This window comes from Cyanistes caeruleus, chromosome 3, assembly GCF_971803275.1.
Source record: "Cyanistes caeruleus chromosome 3, bCyaCae1.hap1.1, whole genome shotgun sequence".
Taxonomy (NCBI): domain Eukaryota; kingdom Metazoa; phylum Chordata; class Aves; order Passeriformes; family Paridae; genus Cyanistes; species Cyanistes caeruleus.
The window spans coordinates 32648710-32662581 of NC_141703.1; the positions used below are offsets into that span (position 1 = coordinate 32648710).

Genomic DNA, 13872 nt, shown 5'->3' on the forward strand with positions numbered 1-13872 from the left:
TAAGTTGTCCTTGTCAGAGATGAGCTATGAAGCCCAAATTATTGATTGTTTTTCAAATTTCCACCAAGCATATTTTTTTCAGAAATAGCTTTCCATAATTATTCCTATTTCCAAATATTTGTAAGATCATCACCATTACAGTGATGGGGACAATATATCCAGAACTATGTTATAATACATACTATTCTATAAAGTTAAAGCATACAGGGAAATTTAATTAGCTTGTTATTCACTGGTACTTCATATGCAATCGTTTCACACTTTTCCTTTATATGGCTGTGACCTGTTTTCTCTCGTTTTCTTTTTTTTTCCTCCTGGCTGTCCACCAAAACACAACACAAACAATGACAATACACAGAAGGAACAAGCAGAGCTCATCCAAGCATGTTGAGAAAGGATTAGAAGCACAAGCAGTGAGTACTGGCAACGTTTTTCTGAGTTTGTTGCCCTAATTTCAGCACTTTAATGAAGAAAAGCAAGTAAATCTTAGCTATTAAAAAATTATGGAAAGAGCTGGAACAAGCATAATGGATACAAGGATATGCCTTTGACAATCTGTGGGCAGCCTTGCACGTTACCTTAGAAAAAAATCAAGTGTCCCTTTTCTGTGAGATGTCAAATCTGCTGTCCTGATGTGGATAGTATTCTGTCAGTCTTGTAAAAAGCTAAATTAGTCTTGCAAGATGGAAGGGGGTCATAAAAATCTGTCTTGTATATTGTGATTTGTATCTCATCTTAATGTCAGAACTCCAGTAACTGAGGAAAAGGAAGTAGGCACTTTTCTCTGCAGGGAAGGTGACAAACTTAGGAACTCTCACATAGTCCCTGAGCATCTTAAAGCCACTGCAAACAGGTCCACTAGGAAGGAAGTAACCAGCTCTACAGTGTCCTGATTTTTAACACCTATGCAGTACTCCAAGGATAGTATTTGACTCTGGTAAATTTCTCATGGCTTTGTTCTCTAAGAGACCTTCAGACCAAAGAGGAAAAAAACTGGGTTTAGTTCTGTATTGTCCTTATGGATTATACATTTTATTTTTAGTTCATCTCATACGAAACTAAAGTAAGACTGACTTACAGAGGCACCCCAAGAGATCACTCAGTCTCCCCCCACAGATGGGCTTGCTGGACCTATGACATTCATAGCAGATGTTCCTAAAGGTCTTCAGTAAAGAAGATTTAGTTACACCCCTAAGCAATCTCTTCCAGTGCTTACCTGCAAAAAGTGCTCAACAGTGGGTTTAGTCCCTTCAAAAAGATACCTTAATCTTATAAAAGACTATAAGTGGTAGACTAGCATCTGGAAAAAATGAACTTTCTGGTTTTGCCACAAGAATATCCAAGTAGTAAAGAATGTATTCATACATCATAGGTAAGCTGGGATACAAAGGTTTCCTAACCTGCCTATTATCCTGTATCTGTGCTCCTATTTTCTTTGCTTCAACACAGCAGAAGAAATTTGGGAAGTACCTGTTCACCTTTTTAAGGATAGAACACAAACACAGAGAATACAGGGGGCAAAGGACCTTGTTATGTCAGATCTCAGAGCCTGGATGAAACCCTTAAGTTTCCGCCTTGACAATAGACCTGACCTGGCCAAGTCTCATTAATGCAATTTATCTTCAAGCTCACTTCAATTCATATGAGCACCACAGCAGGCACCTGAACACAGACATAGTGCTACAGCTACCCATGGGTTAAAACATTGCTTGCAATAGATTGACAAATGTAATTTATTGGAATGCAAGGAGTGTGTCCCAAAGGAATGCAGACTGAATGAAAAATGAGAAGGGAGTGAAGTTCAGTCAGTTGGACCCTGGTTGTGCAGGTAATTAAAAGAAGCTCCCAGCATTCCCCAAGGATGCATCTCTATGTCCATTAGCGGGATATGTCTGTCATCAATATGTTCCCCTTAGTGTTTTTTAAAAACTTGATATAAAATCCTTTGAAAAGTGGGCAGAAAAAGAAACAGAAACAATTTTGCTCTGAAGTGCTGGAAGACAATGATAAATGAACAATATAACTGCAGAATTACCAGTGCCTTTAAATAGCCAGCAGGGACATAATCAATGAATCTCAGAAATGTGATTCTTGACACACAGCCCAGACTTGTGAAAAAAAAGGAAAGGTCTGTGTCAGTTGGTTTGGGGGATTTTTTAGGGGATTGTATTTTTGTCTTTCCCACCATCCAATGAATTTGGCTCCAAGATCACTAAAATAAATATGGCAGTCAGTAAAACACGTATGGCAGTTGGCTATCACCTGCTTGAGCTTTCAAATTGGGGTTAAACATTGCCTACATGTGATCTCCCCTCTTAAAAGTGCAAGTCTTTATTTGGACTGGAGCAAGGTTAGAGTCTTTGGCTGTTATTCAAATAAAGACATGTGGAGATGATATTAATGCAAAAATATAACAAAACTTCCTATTGTTAAATAATTTTTGTCCAATTAAAAATGTATGCTTGGTGTAGAACTGTCCTTATTTAAAAATGTAGAACTGCCAGTAGCCAGGATAATTATATTTAGTATTAATGTGAAGAAGAATTTGACTCAGCTGACAGGACTCTCCCTTCTGATTCAAGCTCTAATACTTTCCATAATGCAGTGAACTAAAATTGTTTCAATGTGGGATTTTTTTCTCATGAAGAAACACAATCCTGAGCCGTAGCCTCTTATGGTTATTACAGATTCCTGGTAGTGTTGATAAGCCAGTGGTGAGTGAGCCATGTTTTCACAATGCCTGTGAAGTTTTTTCTGAGTGCGCTACTCTTCATCTACTTCCCTGAGCAGCAAATGAGGGAAATACAGGTTCCAGCTGACAGTGACATCATGCCTGAGCCCCCTGCAACCTTCCACGGGTGCTGAAGGTGGAAACTGTGCGTGGTAGGAGGACTGGGCCAGGAAAGGACAAGGCTTTTCTCTGACCTACAGATACAAAGCAGTTTATTAGAGGAGCCATGAACCATATTTCTGTAAGTATCCAAACGTGCACGGGCAGCAGTTTGCAGGTCTGTTTTCTTGATGTGTGGCTCTGCTGAGGACCATGCTGTGCCTGTGGAGTAATGAAAGCAGATCCCAATCACCCTTAAATTAGCTAACCTGCACACCAAATCAAAGACACTGACACTAACACTGGCTGCAAAGTTCACCTAAGAAGCTCTTTACAGCCCCAAGCATCATAGGTGAGAGGCAGGTAGGCTGAAGCTGCTCCAGGTAGGGCTGGGCTATGATTTAAACCAAAGTAAGCAAGGGCAGGTTGACAGAAGGCATGTGACGAGCTCCTAACTCGTATAGAGAGATCTGCCTATTGCACCATGGAATCCTGCAGCTGCCCTGGGTGCCAGCACAAGAGGAGTCTGCCCTGAAGTAGGATGGTCCAGGCATAGTCCTCCAGGGCCAGCTGCAAGCTGCAGCACTGGTCCCTTGGCTGCCAGCCTGTGACAGGCACTGAACAGCATTTGCACAAGTTTGCTAAGTGTTCTGTGACCTTAACTCTGCTGACTTTCAGGAAGTTTAAGGCCACTAAACACCCAAATGATTTTTAAAATGGAAATTAAATTCTAAGGAACATATGACCTGTCCACACCACAAAACAAATGTGGCAGATTTAATCTAGATAGCAGGGGCAGCAACAGCAACAAGGATGGGATGGTTTCAATGTCAGCATGTGCTGCTAGAAGGTCACATACAGAATCAGCTCCTGGAGCCAAGAGTTTGCACCTCAGCACCTACCTCAGATAATGCCTGAGTTGATGCATCTTCACTACTTTTCTTATGCCAGTTATTTAAACTAGCAAACATAAATGTGCAAATAGTATGGATGCATTTATACTAGTTATATTTATACTTAAGCAGCACAGCCCTATTTTATGGTTAAATAGGTGATCTCTGGGTCTGTTCTGGGCCAAACCAGTCAGTGTGATACAAATAATTCCCAGGCATAGTTCAGGAGTCAGCACATGAGAGGGATAATTCCCCACACACATATACTTTGCAGGCAGGCAAAACTGCTCTGGGAGATGTCATGATTTAACCCCAGCTATCACCAGGCAAAAAGAGTAAACCTCATGGGCTGAGATGAGAACAGTTGTATAACTTTAAAAAAATATTATTGTTATTATTATTATTATTGTTATATTGAAAAGGAGAGAAAGAGAGGAATAAAGCCCAGGAAAGGCAATAGATGCACAGTCCAGTTGCTCAACACCTGCTGATAGATGCCCTGACAGTCCCCCAGCAGCGACAGGCCCCTTCCACACATTCCTATACTGAACATGATGTTCTACCTTATGAAAGAGCCCCTTGGGGCAGTTCAGGTCAGCTGTCCTGGTCATAACTCCCCCCCAGCTTCTTGTGCACCTACTTGCCTGCAGAGGATGGGAATCTGGTAAGTCCTTAACTTGGAGGAAACACTACTTTGAAACAGTTAAAACATCAATGTATTATCAACATTTTTGTCACACTAAATCCAAAACATAATTTTATACAGGAAAATTAAGTATGCCAACAGAAACCAGGGCAGGAGAGTAATACAGTTCTTTGCAGAGATGGACCTTAGTACCAATCAATGTCCATGATTGTTCCTAGGCACATTTTGTTTACTGCTATGAATTTTTGAATACAGCATTTTCACTTTGCTCTGTGGTCATGCTAGATATTTCAGGCATATTTTAAAGCATTTACTCCTTACAGTTTTCACAGCTTTCCCACTTCAACACTTACTGCAACTCTGTTCCACCCTGAAGAGACAGCTGTGACCAGCTTTGTCCAAATAATTCTCTGTTTACTGTTACAAACCTACAGCTGCAAAGACAATTCAGTAACTCACCTCATACACACACACACAGAGTTCTTTCACAGAAGGACTACTTATATACCATTAAATTTGTGAATGCTTTCCAGGGGTTAAAATTCCTCAAGATCCTCAGCAGTACATTAAAACAAGGTCTATGCACATGACCCACATAAGAATCACAGTGTACTTTTGCAAAGTGCAAGTTCAGACCAGCTGCAGATTGGGATTTCAGGTCTTGAATAACTTGCAATAAAACTAAAGAAGGTATCTAAGAGGATATATGTTATTCTTCTTTTTTTTTGTTTCTTTTTTGTTATTTAGGTGACAGAAGAACTGTTTCTTGGTGTCACCAGCCATAGAGGAAAATTAGGACTGCAACATATTAATCATCTTAAAACTCCTAGAGACTCATGAAAACCAAATTACACTACCTGAAAATGTGAAAATCACCTCCTTCTATTTTATGTGAGAGCATGGGCATAAAAATGGAAATAATCCCCTCATGACACAATCCAGCAACAACATGACCCTGAGTTATAAACAGGAAGAGATTTTCAGAGTACTGCCAGGGATTTAGTGGAGGGATCCCCATTAATGTTAATAGGAGGAAATTCAGCCTTTCATGTCAAATGTTCTGACAACCAAGCAGCTTGCCACATAGTCTATGCACCCAGCCAGAAGGAGGGATGAAAACAGTTAATTGCTTTCTGATGTTGGAGTTGAGCTGAGGATACAATATAAGGATAAGGCATCTGGAAATAATGCTCCTTTTAAGAAATCTGGGAGGTAAGTGCCTGCTTTGCTGCACAGGCGTGTGATCCCTCACTCCACAGCTCTCTGGCAAAGTCTAACGTGAGCATCATTTAGATTAGATGAGATTAATCTTAAACTTCATTGCCCATGCAAACAAGACAATCTAAGCGAACTGACATATTTCCTAACCATTTAGATGAAAACATAAATGATTCTCTCTGGAAAGCTTTTAAGCAAATTACAACCCAAAATGAACATAAAGGCAAAATGAACTATTCTGTTGTAAGGATCTTGTGTTTTTTATATAATAGCTGAAGTTTTTTTGTGTTTCATAATGTTTAGCAATGTAAACTATGAAACATGCTGGGTCATCTTCATTCACTGCATTTTCTTATCCAAATTTTCTCTTTTTATAACAGAAGAAATATTGATAAGAATCTACTGGACTAAATTACAGGTTTCTTGTGGGAACTGACAGTTGTCAAGCAAGAGATTTTTCGTCTTCAGGCATTAGCTTGAGCCTGTGTGAGACTAAGTGACATAACTTTCTCACTCTGGCCTGAGAAATCATAAGGAGGAGTCCAAGCAGTCCTTAGAGAAGGAAAACAACCTTTGCAGGTGTTGTTTGTCACCTTGTTGCTTACTTGCAAGAAAAAGTCAAGGGGTGGTGTTCCCAATTGTCCAGTGATGGTGATGTGTTGGTTTAATTACCAAAGAGAGGTTTACCATTTCAGACCTTCTCAGAACTTTCTACAAAAGAAAATCTGGAAGAATAAAACTTGCTTTCTTCCGCAACCAAGGCTAGAGAGTCTGTGCCGTACTTTCATCATTCCTAATATAGTGCGACTGTTTCAGTTTTGAAAGAAGTTCAGATTTGCATGCTTCTTGTGCATCCAAAAGTGGGGGGTGAAAACCAATACAAAATATGAATTAGAGCCAGTGAAGGAAATAATGGCAGTGCATAAAAACTGGAGATTTGTACCTATTTGTCTATCAAAGTTGTGTGGAGCCAGGAAGAATGGGAAGAGTTGTTCCCCTGAGGAGGAAGGAAGACACAAAGTGCAGTGAACTGACCACAGTTGTCATTCCCCATCCCCCATGCCACCAGGAGAGGAAGAGGTAGAGAAATTGTGAGTAAAGGTGGGCCAGAGAAGAAGGAAGGGTGGGAAAAAGGTGTTTTAAAATTTGGATTTGTTTCTTATCATCCAGCTCTGGCTTGATTAGTAATAAATTAAATTAATTTTTTCAAGTCAAGTCTGTATTGCCCATGGTTGTAACTGGGGCGTATTTTCTCCTTGGGAGGACAGACTCTTCTCTGCTACACTACAAAGAACAAAAGACAACAGGCACAGGTTGCCACAAAAATTCTAACTGAAGAAGAGGAAACCAGTGCTCATGGTGAGGATTGTCAAACACTGGGTTATCCTGCCAAGACATTTTGTGTGATCACCATCCTTCAAATAACTGGGTCCGAGCAATTTGATCTATCTTTGAAGCCAGCACCCTTTTGAGCAGGGTGTGGATTAGAGATCTACACATTTTTCTTCCAACCTAAATTAGTCTCTGATCTTATGTGAGGTTGAAAATATTGGTCAATTCCAGAAACAATTCTGCAGAAGAAGAGACATTACTATAATCTTTGTGGAAAGATGGCTGGAGGCAAAATTAGAGGAAACTGAGAAGTTATATTCACATCCTAACAGAAGTAGAGGAATTATAGGGTGAAATGCAATTGCTTCTCCTTGGATGGAGTGTGGTTGTCATGCTGGAAACCTATTCCACAATGATTCCCCACACCCACAATATGCACCTGTAAGCACCTGCTAAGGGAGTTGGAATGGAGAGGGTGAGGCAGAGTGGAGAAACCACAGCCAGGCTCTGTTGAAACCCTTTCAGGGAGGGGATCTCAATGGTAACTTATGATACTTTGCAGTTGGAAAATTACAAAGCACCAAGGGAGATAGGAGATGTCCTGCTGCTGAGCCAACTACACCCTCCTCAGATGAATTTGGTTCATTATAATCTCACAGTAATATTAACTCACACACACCTTCATCCCAAAGTTTTCTTCCTCTAAGGTACAATCACCCCTCACTGTGCACATGCTCATATTTTTTTACTGTATCTTTCAGAGTGAAGCAAGAGAATTTTACACCAATCAGTAACAAAGGTTTGACTTAACAAAGGTATGTTTGACTGAAGTCATTCAAGCTCTAAACATAAAGAAATTATAAAAGTTAATAGAGAATGGGGAGAAGCCAGGGAAAACTCCACAATAAATTCTGGGATTAGTTGATGTACTGAACCTGTCTTGCCCATAGGGATGCCTGGTGGGTAAAACCTATACTCTAGTCACACTGAATTTGGGATTAGAGCTAATCTGTGTATTGCTTTGAATATGTTTTTGCATTCAGATAATATCACTGGCAATCCTTGAACCTCAACTTGTCAAAATTTTCTATTCAAATTAAATTTAAAATGTTTAAAATAAAAGAGAGTTATTCCTCAAACTGCTAGTGTGGGTCCTTCACAGGCGCTGACTGTCACCGGTAGCGGGTAACATAACTCAAATAATGTAGGAGACCTGCTGAGTGGTGTTCCTTAAGCTGCTGCTGTGTGTTCTCAGTGAACAAGTCAGCTGAACCACCCTCTGATCCAGCAGGACTGCTCTCTGAAGGGTGCTCCTAATGGGACACTGACAGACTGGTGGAGCACAAGGGTCTCAGCTTTCCTCAGGCACTGACAGACAAATCAAACACTAAGGGTCAAATATATCTCCCTTTTCATATGATAATCTTTATAAAGATCTAGCCTGAGCCAGGAAGGTACCAGGAAGCCTGTGAAGCTCAAATTCACACGTGGGGATCATTCCTTATCTTTTTTAATCACTCTGCACCAGTACTTCAGAATCACATTTCTAGTGCAAAGTAATAAATGTAACACCATTTTATTTTGAAAGTGTCCAGGATTTATTTACCTCAGAAGCTCTTTCAAATTCCATCAGAAGCTGTGTTAAAGTGAAATTTTAGCATATAAAAAAGTCTTTGCTGTAGTTTCTGTTCCTTGTTTCACTGTCCTTTTCCTGGTGGAGAATATGAAAGGCAAGGTGGTGTAGCTCTCCCTCTCTTCACTCCTCTATAACTTGTCCCAGGCTTGCCAGGAATGTGAAGCCCCATAATGATGTGGCTGAGTTACACAATCGTGGCTCAGACTTCTAATTATTCGGTTTGAGAATGAGCTGTGAAAAAGTCTGTAGAGCAAAGATAAGGAAGATAAAGCTTCAGACAGGTAAGAACTGCTGAGACAGGATCATTAGTAGCTCTAGGATTCTAGAAGGAAAGCACTGTCATGGAAAGTTATAAAACAAAACAAAAACAAACAAATAAAAACCATCCCAAACAAATGAACAAACAGAAAAAACCCAACTGCAATGCTGAAAGGTAGCAGCTCAGGAGCAGAATCTATGCCATGCAGCAAAGCTGTTCCACCCTCTCCCTGACTAATGCCTACTTGGACTGCAAGCACTCTCTCAGTGTCTCTCAGGTGGAAATAAACCATGTGGCTTCATAAGCACAGCTAACTTTTGTGTGTGTTGGCTAAAGCATAATTGTTTTATCCCTTAAAAGTGTGTATATCTCGACTGCAGGGACTCATTAAAGGGCTAAACACTCAGGAAGAACAAGTGTCCCAAAGAAACACCATCACTGGAGTGCAATTCTGAGCTGTGCAGCAATGTTTGGATTGCATTTTGGGGCAGAAGAAAGAACTTGTTATTCTGTCATTTTATTAATCAACTTGATTATGTGTAAAAACATGCAGGTTGTGTGACAAAGCCCTTAGGAGTGTTCATGCCATTGTCAGGGACAGATTTCTATGTGGTTTCCCAGCCTGTCTATTTTGTAATTAATGTCATTCCCAAACAAGCAATTCAAGAGCAGCATTTCTCTAGGGTTTTTAATGCAGTGTCACTCTTCTATTTACATATTCAAGCACTGAGCCATGAAACCAAGAGTATCAGCGTGAGTTTAGGCAATTTATGCATAGTTGATTACAATTTTTAAATTATTACTCTTAAGTAAAACTGCCTGCCTTCAACTCATAGTAGTGGAATTCCTAGAATTGGAAAGAAGAAAGAAGTAGCAGCAATGTTATTTCAATTACCAAATACTGAAAAACTCACCAGTATCTGCTGCTCACTACCAGAGACCACCACAGTCTGTGCCAAGGTTATCACACCATCCTCCTCCAGAGAAACCAAATTCCTCAAGTTAGAAATTGCTTCGCCAGGTGCTTGTTCTTCATGAAGAACATTACAAACAGAGTTCTGAATAAATAAGATCATCTACTTGAGCTTATTTAACTTTCCTGATTTTTGGCTTCCATACCCATTAGAGCTGTAGATGTTAAGCAATTAGATGTGGATTTCTCTTCAGAGATATTTTTCACAAAATTTGAACAGCATAGGCAAGGATGCTCTGACTTAAATGCTGCAACAGTTCCCATTCTTTGGTGTGTCCTCAGAGGACAAGAGGATGGAGGCTTTGCAAGAGCTGGCCTGAGGTTATTTACACCTAAAGCTTTGGCTGACCAAACAGTTGGGACCCTCACTTACTAGAAGGAGACACTTTTGCATGTCAGCAGATGATAGTCATGATAGCATCGTCAGGTGATGCTGATGGTCAGGTGAGCAAGCCCTAAAAAGCATAGGATTAATCATTCTAGTTCCAAATCTCCTCAAAGATGCTCCACTTTCATATCCATCAACCACAGCTGTTGGCATATTGGCCATACCCCTAACGAGTCCCTCCTTTCCTGCAGTAGTATCATGTCTATAGGGGGGGCTGAAATCTAAACTCCTCAGTTGAAGGTGTCCAGCTGGCTTCTTAGCAGTGACTTACAGAGCCAGGTGTCATTATTTCTCTGAAAGATACAAAGGGAGGAAACTAAGCAATTAGAGGATCTTGTAAAATCCTGTCAAGCTGCAGAGTGGTCTATTTATTTTCCTATTGATCTTGCCTTTCTTTCTTTGAGGAATAATGACTGTCTCATCAAATGCCTCAAGTTCCCCTGTGTCACACTGTGCCTTAACCTTTGTAATGCTAAAGATCTCAGATTTGCAATTCTGTAGCGTTTCACTCTGCAATCGTTCACCCAAACTGCTGTGGTGATATTTTTGTGCCTTGTCCTCCTGCTGTTATTCTCAAGTCCTTGCACCTCTAAACTCAGATATCACATTTCTCACAGTAGATGATTGCTCTGGCATGACAATTGTTCTTTTTTCCTGTTTTTCCCTTTATCCTTTTGTTTGAATTTCAGTTTAGCTATATATCAGATATGTATTATTCATTATTATACATGGACAATGCTCAGCCAATGACTTTCCCTTCTGTGAAGATGTCCCAGAAACGAGTCTGAAGTCAATGTTCATTTCACAGGCTACTACATAAAAGCCTACTTTAAATTTTTTTGGCACTTTTAATTTTCAAGGAAGCTACAGGATACTGTAAAGCACTTGAGAAAGGGATGGTGTTTTCTCATGAGCTAGTTAAACACTAAATGTTGTGGACACTGAATGTTACCACAATTTTCTAACTGTCACAACTCTATTTGTCTATTCAACTACAGTTAAAAGTAATATTTTATTTTTATGTTCTTGGATTTACAAAAGCTAAAAAAAATTTGAATATTTTAACTCTGAAAACCCTTCTTGCAGGCATCATTTGTAGCATAAATAGCAGCTTACTCTTGGGTGTGAGGACTCAGACAGCTGAGATATTTCAGCTGTCTGTGCTGTGAGAAAACATTGTGCAGGCAAACCTTAGCCCTCCCAGCCCAGCCATATTCAGTCAGCCACGTGGGGTGCTTACTCCTGCCATAAACTTTGTGAATGCTGCTGAGCACATTTTGTGGCAGATCATAAATCCCAAACAGGTTAAATGAGACACCCATCCTGCTTACTTACAGTCCTTAAAAATGCTCCAGGACATGAACAATGTCAGTGACCAGCACAGCCCCACAGCATGCAACACCCTGCCTCTGGGGTCCTGGGGCTGGAGCCAAAGGCATTTTCAGGAAGGCTGTGTCCTGCAGAACCTAGAGGTGCAGAGAACATCGTGATACAAATAAAAATGAGCCCAACCGAGGGTCAGAGAATCACAGAAGGGAGATCAGAAAGCCTCTCTAAGCCTTTCTGTAGGTCAGATCAGCTGGGATAATGTCATTCTTGACAAATATCTGTATCACATCATGCATCAAGCTTAGATACACTAGTAATTTTTAAATTTTCTTTTCATCACTCAGAAAGGAATTGCTTAATTCAACCTTGACAGATACAACAGAACAATATAAAAAGGAAAATCTGAGTATCTGTAGATTATTTGTGTTTGCTTTTGAAAAATGATATCTCATAGATGGGTTGAATATGTTTATCTGGAAGCATTCCAGATGACCTCAAGCCACAGCCTGATGCCAGACAGAAGGATGTTATTAAAAAAAAAAGAGAAAAAAATATAAGGGCAGTAAAAAAATTCTCCCTGCAATTAATAACAAGTAACTAAAAATACCAAACCAACCACTTTTATTTACAATGAAGTAAATGGTTCTGGTTGGCTTGCAATAACTTTCATAGCTTGAGGGGAGAAGGAAATGTGTCTAAGCATAATTTAAAATACGAATTAAATAAATAAATATATCACTATATTTTTTGAGTCTTGGACAATTGTTTCTCAGTCACCAGAATGAAATATCTATGATTTGTTCAGTTAAATTTCTGAATAAAATATTTATATTCAAGGAGAAGAAATCTAGCATGGAGTGGTCAAATCTTTCTCTAATATTGTGTCTATGATGAACAGAATTTTTACCTGGAATCTTTTTGCTTACCCAATTTTTTTTCATGAATTGAAGCTTTATTTTTCCTACTGCCATCTGTGGATCAAGAAAGCCACTGTACCACAGCCAAGCTTTTTTTGTAATTCTGCATAATGGGCAAGAATAAAACCCAAAAACCTTGTCTTTGTATGTATACATATATTAAATGACAGATAGCCTGTGGCAACATGCAGAATTGTCATTCACCACACAAAATGGGCCAGATTCTCTGATCCGGTATCATCACTTTGCATTGTGTTGCATTGCAAACATAATCCAGACCTAAAGCCTTGTTCAAGCTGACATGGTGAGGATTATCCCATTGCTCAGATAATCCTTTTGACCAGAGACCAAGTCCTTTCTCCTGGGACTTCTTCCTTTGCCATTAAGTATAGCAAGGCATGGGGTTCTTGCTTAAGGACAAGAAAAATTAATTAGCCCCTTACCATGTCACACTGAGTAAAGACTTATGATGACTTTTAGCCTCTCTGTGATAGAATTGATAGAAGGACTTCCCCCAAATGTAGCCACATGTGTGCAAGGAGGTGGAGACTATTGAGCTAGGTAGTGTAAGTCTAATTAGCTGCCTAATTAGTTTCATTGTCTGGGGCTTTCCTCTTTAACCAATTCTTCATCTTGTCTGAGTACTCAGTGCCAATCTGCAAAGTAACAGCATGTCAAAGTTTACACTGTGTGGGAAGGCATTTAGATTCCAGATGCTCTGAACATTCTTCAATATTTGTAAGCAGTATGTGTCATGGGGTACTCAGAGATAAAGTAAGTAGAGATCTATGTGTACTGAACAGACTCCAAAAGATTTTGACAGCACAAGTTCAGGACATTGTAAGAGAGATCAAGAAATGTTAGCCAAAAATTATTAGGTACTATATATTGAACTAAGGAGGAAAAGAAAGGGTAATAAGATATTACCTGAAACACAAGCTAGTGTTCTCATACCCAATCAAGGAGCCAGCCAAGCTTGGAAAGAAAAAAGGGGCAGTCTGGGCTGGCTTGGCACTGCCTCAGCCCCTGGTCCCTGTCAGCAGTGCTGGGCTGAGTTTACCAGAGAAGGCCCTGGAAAACAGATCCCCCTCTTCTTGAAATGCTAGGAGAGGTGCTACCCCCGAGCTGCTAGAGAACTCTAGTGCCAGAAGGATGGAACTCCTATCTTTATCACTTTTACTATTCAAGTTGATGCCGGGCACTTGGAGAGCAGAAGATCATTAGCAGAGAAATGAGTGAGTCAGAGCTGAAAATTGGATTCCTGGGTTGCAAGTTCCTCTGAATTTTCTCTTTGGAAAGAGATGAACTTGTGCATAGGTGATCAGAATATTGTTGGAAGAGTTTAGCACTCCCTGCTGATCCTATGTGAGCTCCAGCAAGTCACCCAGTCTGTTTGCCAGTTCTTTTATCTGTGTGCCACAGAAAGAATAATGCTTTGTTTCCCACATCCT

At 40.0% G+C, this 13872-nt stretch overlaps 2 long non-coding RNA genes across 2 annotated transcripts; one reads left to right on the top strand and one right to left on the bottom strand.

Annotated features, from left to right (window-relative positions):
- The first annotated feature begins 361 nt into the window (after window positions 1-361).
- LOC111945417 (uncharacterized) lies at window positions 362-5824 on the top strand. The gene is made up of 3 exons (XR_015284394.1): window positions 362-413; window positions 2791-2972; window positions 5117-5824. It is a non-coding gene; the product is annotated as an uncharacterized LOC111945417 (long non-coding RNA).
- A 2669-nt stretch (window positions 5825-8493) lies between these two features.
- Window positions 8494-12969, bottom strand: LOC111945418 (uncharacterized). The gene is made up of 4 exons (XR_002871642.2): window positions 12865-12969; window positions 11511-11641; window positions 9729-10468; window positions 8494-8798 (listed from the first exon to the last, which is right to left on the bottom strand). It is a non-coding gene; the product is annotated as an uncharacterized LOC111945418 (long non-coding RNA).
- Between the last annotated feature and the right edge of the window lie 903 nt (window positions 12970-13872).